Source organism: Pecten maximus, chromosome 9 (genome assembly GCF_902652985.1).
Source record: "Pecten maximus chromosome 9, xPecMax1.1, whole genome shotgun sequence".
NCBI classification, from domain to species: Eukaryota; Metazoa; Mollusca; class Bivalvia; order Pectinida; family Pectinidae; genus Pecten; species Pecten maximus.
Window position 1 is genome coordinate 19,645,470 of NC_047023.1, and position 6,174 is coordinate 19,651,643.

Genomic DNA, 6,174 nt, shown 5'->3' on the forward strand with positions numbered 1-6,174 from the left:
TGAACCCGTCGAAACTTCGAATTAAGGTAACAAGCAATCTCTCCGGGACCTGAAGGGGCTGAAGTCAATATGGCCGTCCGGAAGGCGATATTAGCGGTAGATTAATGTTGATGGGGAACACTTTTGATGTTTGTCTATAAAACACAGACCCTGAAAGCCAGAACTAAAGGCCAGAACCTAACAGTGGGTGTCTGCCAACTCTCTAATCAAAATGTAACCTCCAAATTAACAATGACCGTTTGTTTCTTACTTGTACCACGAGGAAGTATCTCAGACGTTAGCTACTACAGCTGTTCAAGATGGCCACCACGTAGTAATACGATTTTATCAAAGTTATTTTGATGTTTGAAAGGAACTTAACTAGAATGAAATTAAACTTTTGTGAGTTTACGATTTCCTGTAGTGCTAATGTAGATTTGTGGAGAGATTATTAAGACGATGCCCCGGGACCTATTTTACACGCATAACCGACATTTCTAATGTCAACCCTTTCGCGTCAGCATGACGGTGAATCTGATGTACTACATACATTTGTGTGTAACTACTATGGTGTAGTAAGGTTGATGTTACATGACCTTTGCCCTTTATTATTTATCATCCTTCTTTCTCGTTCATTTTCAAGGTACATGTACATAAAGGTATTGCAAGCCTACCGACTGATTAGTAGAGCATAACTTTATTTATTAAACAAAGATTGCGAAATAGGTTATATCAACTTATATCAATCAAGTTTTTTGGCCCAGATTGAAGCACGAGAGGTGTCTTACTGAGGGAGTAACCCGGACAAAATCCACGTTAATCTATAATTCAGCATTTACCGATTCTCAATCAATAATATAATTTGACTCTGGGTCCCTGTTGTATTTCATTAGTGTTAATTATCATGTACGGATAATTCAATGATATGCCATTTTAATTCGAGAATCTTTCATGAGTACATTGTCCACTTTTTTGATGCCCAGTTATGAGGAACATGCATTTAGCTTAGGCATCAGTGGGTGTAATGCAATTGAAAATAAATCCATGGAATGGCTCTTTTGTCAATCTCCCATTCTCGAAATTTGTAATCATATTTCATTTAATTCAAACACTGAGTTGTTGAACGCCTGTCGAAAGCTGTTATTAGTTCATGATGGCTCAAATACTAATGGAAGACTCTGGCAATATTGTCATATTTTGACGAAAACGAGACCCAGTATTTAGTCCGTCAGTATAAACCAAAATGCCAACCATCGACAGCCAGAAAGTCGTCTGAGAGATCTGTAAGCATCCTACATAACAATAAAACTATCACGGAGTATTCTTGTAAAACCTCAAATCATCTAATATCAGGTAAACGGATTTCCCTGTAGCCTCACTGAAGGGACTGCTGTGCGATTAATACCAGTTGAGCTTGTCAGTTATACCTCGGGTCGAATTATCAAGGTCTCGTGACAGATAATGGGTATGATATCAAAATGGCCATGCACTAACCTCAAATTACTGTCTGGATATGATGATTATCTAGTTTGTGAAGTTTGGACTGGGCTTGGCCCCCCATTCCTCTCCTTCGATACAGTCTTCACAAATCAAATTTATATCGTGTCTGTTCAGTAAAGCATTTGAATTATCGACCGCGAGCATCTCTTGCAAAAGGAGAGAGATATTTAGCGTGTCGTTCCTCAGACATTAATATTAACCCACAAGAAGTCGGCCAAACAGGGGACACCATTGGTCGTACTATGGTAAGTGTAATTCGAAAGCCCAACAGGAGGGCCACTAGCTGATCATAAATGCCTAATCCAATCCTCACAATTTCTAGATTAATTTTCACAGATGAAGGAATATTGTGTCATTAACAGCAACCCCGCATTTCACTTGGTCCACACACAGAAGATTTTCAAGTCATCGACTGAGACAATGATGTGGAGTTAATGAACTTATCAGTCGCGCATCGAGCGTCAGATCTCGTGTTTGGTAGGACCTAGTGCTAGGCTCGAGGCGGAGAGGAGGAAGGGTCATGGCATGTATATAAATAATGTTAGGATGTAAGATAAAAACACGACAACAAGACCTTTACGACCTCCCATCACTGCTCTATAAACTTCCTAATAGACGTTTCAGTGCATTCTCAAACTTGTCCGCGAACTTCGTATGGTCGGCTCACCAGCTGTGCCATTTCAGATAATAAGTAAGAATCGCCGTAAATTATGTGTACTTACTATTAGGAATGTACTTTAAGTGTAAAGTGGATTTCAGCAGATTGGTTTCCAGTTTAGCTCTGCATTCTGCTCACAGTATTGTCCGCGAGGATAACAAACCTTTATTCTATGCTGTTCTGTCGGGGTCCGTTTAGACGTCATAGTAAGATGTCTTAGTTATTAAATCCATGTATCCTTTTACAACCACTTTACATATCCTGTCTGCATTGTCCCAAACAGCTTAAATCAGCAGTATCAACAGGAACCACTGGAGTCCAGCATTCCCTAAATATATGAATTGATGATTGTTTTTTAATGGCGGTATTTAATTAGTACTTGTCTGTTGACTCTCTTATGGTTTGATGTTAATTCATTTTACATAATTTAATCTGGTTTGTAACAAGCATTTTCATTGGCTTAGAAATTTATGTTATCAGTCAAAATAACAAAAGATATGACGTCGCCATTTCTAACGTCGCCTTTGTTTGGCGGATGGAGCGGTGTAATAAGCGTTTATGTTATGGAGTTATAACACACAAAAAACAGAGTGCTGGAATATCTCGTACAAGGGTATCGGAATACGTAATCTGTCGTTTTCATCAGAGATTCAGCCATTTCCGCCAACTAGACGACCATATTGCCTAAACGTCTTGACGTCACTGTCGTAGCTGTTCGATTGTGATGTAATATATTTGCTGAATGATGCAGGAACCAGATGTGTAAAGAGAACGAAACATTATTCCATGGCGTGGACGAGAGTTGCTACATATGCGTTGACATTTATATAGCATGCTGCGACTTATGTCATGGACTTCGAGAAAGCCAAACTTCATTCCAGGCCAGAAAGGGGCCATGATAGCTCAGTCGTTAGTCCGCCGGCCACGTAATCTTAGGTGAAGAGCTGAGGTGATTGGCTGGATGCTCCCACGGGGCTATAAACCCGACAAACAGACAAAACTCTCTACATCAAGAAAGATGATGCTGACTGGTCTCCAGCTCCAGTTTATAACAAAACTGACCGATAATTTGTATAGATACGCTCCGACCTGAATTCATATCATTCATAACCAAATCCAAACAAACCTGTCGCTTGTGTATCCTCCAGAAATAACATTTGACCTTGAGTGCAAATATCCGGATCTGACACTCTAAAAAAACATATTTTAGTTGTGCCCCTAAAACTTCAACATTTGGCATGTAACGTGTTTTAGCACCTGTACTAATCTGAATGATTGTTCAGTTTAAAGTACTGAAAACAACACAAATGATTTTATAAAGGCATCAAGTCAACGTTTGACAATCTGCCAAAGAGTTACCTCCCATGTTGGGCAGAAGAGTATAGTTCTCCCTCACATTGGCACCAGCATGACACGTGTACATGTTCCACCAACCTATCGAAGGTTCCCCGGCTATCATCATAACAAAGATCTTATCTTACGGATTGTAAGCGACGACAAATCTTTGGCAGTAATGTAATAACATGTATATAATTGAAGATTACAACACCTAGGCGTTTTGTTATACATAGTAACTGCTAAAATGCACACACCATTCCATGTCGGATAATAAGTTATTGGTGTGTATACGTAATCTTTTTTATAATAGACATTGGAACTACGTAAATGCTCTAGTGTTCGTAATGGCCTCAAATGCGCACTGTTGCAATGTTGTGTATTGCATGCAACGAATTCTTGTTTTGCAAGTTCTGTTAGATTCTAGTTGACATTAACTACTTCCGGTTTCCTTGAAGTTTTGCCAAGGTTCCTTCAGCCACAATTTGGCGACAGTCACACTTCCGGTTTCCTTAAATCTATATTTGTAAACTTTTTGCCATTTCCATTAGACTCGGGTTGACCCCGCCTTTTCCGATTTCATTTCATTTTTATTGGTATCCGTTTTGCCAGACTACAGTTGCTCTCAGGCACTTCCGGTTTAATTTCATCTATATTGGTTAGACAACAGTTGACCTTTGCCACTCCCGGTCTCATTGTATCTGTATTGGTATAATATTGGTATAAGTTTTGCCAGTTCTAATAGAATCGTGTTAAACTCCACTTCTGGTTCTCGGCATCAGTTTTACCATTTCTATTAGACTGGTGATGACCTCAAATTTTCCCGATTCAGTTAGATTCAAAATTTATCTCAGCTACACATACATAAATCCAAGCTAGGTCACGACGGAGAACAGATAATATGTATCTAAATTATTAGATCCTTATTCTTTTAAATGAAGAAATTAATAAGTAAAATAAATTTGAAAAGTTAATTATGTTACATCTTTTTTACATATTTCCAACTTCTGTAAAGTTTATTAAGTCTGTTTTTGCAGTGTAAACTCGAGATCACAAATAAATTGACAGATCACTCACGGTAACTTGATAACCGTGCTGTGACGTCACAGTGTGGTTGCCGATCAGATGTCATGATGAATCAGCTCAATTTAGACGCACTGGGAGAATAGGAAGACATGACACATTCAATTATATTTTCTGTTGTCACACCGACTTTCCTAAATGGTTGGTTTTAATTTAAACTATCAAAATAAGAGGTATTGTATACGATACTCTGGACACACAATGTACCCAGACATCCCAGTGGTAATTCACTAAAGAATCCCCAATGGCTCATTTTCCTATTTGATAGATAGAGGTTGTAATGGCTTTCTTTTTCAATTTTCCTCGTGAATTCTCTATTTCGTATACTGCTCCTTATCATCAGGTCCGGCTTATCAGATTGTCTCATCATTGTAGCCACACAAGGGCGTTTAACGTCTTAACACTGCATCAGCAGTTTCGTCCTTATAAGAAACTGAGTAAATAATTTGAAGATCCAATACCACAGTAGAGCAGTTTGATAAGGTACACTGATCGAAAACTGAGCTGGTTTTGAAATGATTTCTTCTTCTTTTCCTTCTCGCTTTCACGTTATTTGTTAAATTCGTGTGAGATCAAAAATGATTTACATTGTATAAGTAACCTTGTCATCAACTTAAAACGAAATTTTACTTTTTGAATAAAATAGTTCATATGATTTAAATATATGTATACATATATGTTCCTCTTTGCACCGTGGTTGCACTGCCAGCCCCAGGTTTGTTTGTTTGTTTGTTTTTTTGTTTAACGTCCTATTAACAGCCAGGGTCATTTAAGGACGTGCCAGGTTTTGGAGGTGGAGGAAAGCCGGAGTACCCGGAGAAAAAACACCGGCCTGCGGTCAGTACCTGGCAACTGCCCCACGTAGGTTTCGAACTCGCAACCCAGAGGTGGAGGGCTAGTGATAAAGTGTCGGGACACCTTAACCACTCGGCTACCCCAGCCTCAGGACCTCATTATGTATATCAACCTCTCTCACTCTTCTTCAATGTTTATTCAATTTTAGCCTTACGACTCTTAATAAACCTCAAGTCTACACCATGTAATTAACGATCATTAATATGCAATACAAATCATAATCCTCGATCCACCTCCCCCCGCCTTATTTTTAAAAAGTATGGTTCCATCTTGCCATTCCGTGTTTCACGTTTTTACCTGCCTTGTGTTTAAGCTACCCAACTTCGATGTACAGTTAGCTTCCCCTCCCCCTCCGCTTCAGCATACTCAGTACCCTATTGTCAACAGCTACCCTACCTTCTTGTGATAACAAAACTGTTATACAGATTTAAAAATCGTAAATGAGCATGATGACAAATTTCTATTAACACGGGGCATTGAGCTTTCACCAAAATATGGTTTACCTAAAATTAACTATATATGTATCCTGTTGCGTTCATATAACTGAAAACGCAATGAAGCCTCAACCTTTTGCCATGAGTACCACATGAGTATAAACATTATATTGAATGACCGTCATAAGTTTTAGCTTTCGCTCGGTTTCATTCCCTTTTTGTGAAGTTATGTACCCCCTACGTGTCAGATTCTAGGATACAACGAAGGTATGTCCGTTAAAATTTGGAAAAAAATAAGAAATACTTCGATATATACACATTTACACGTAT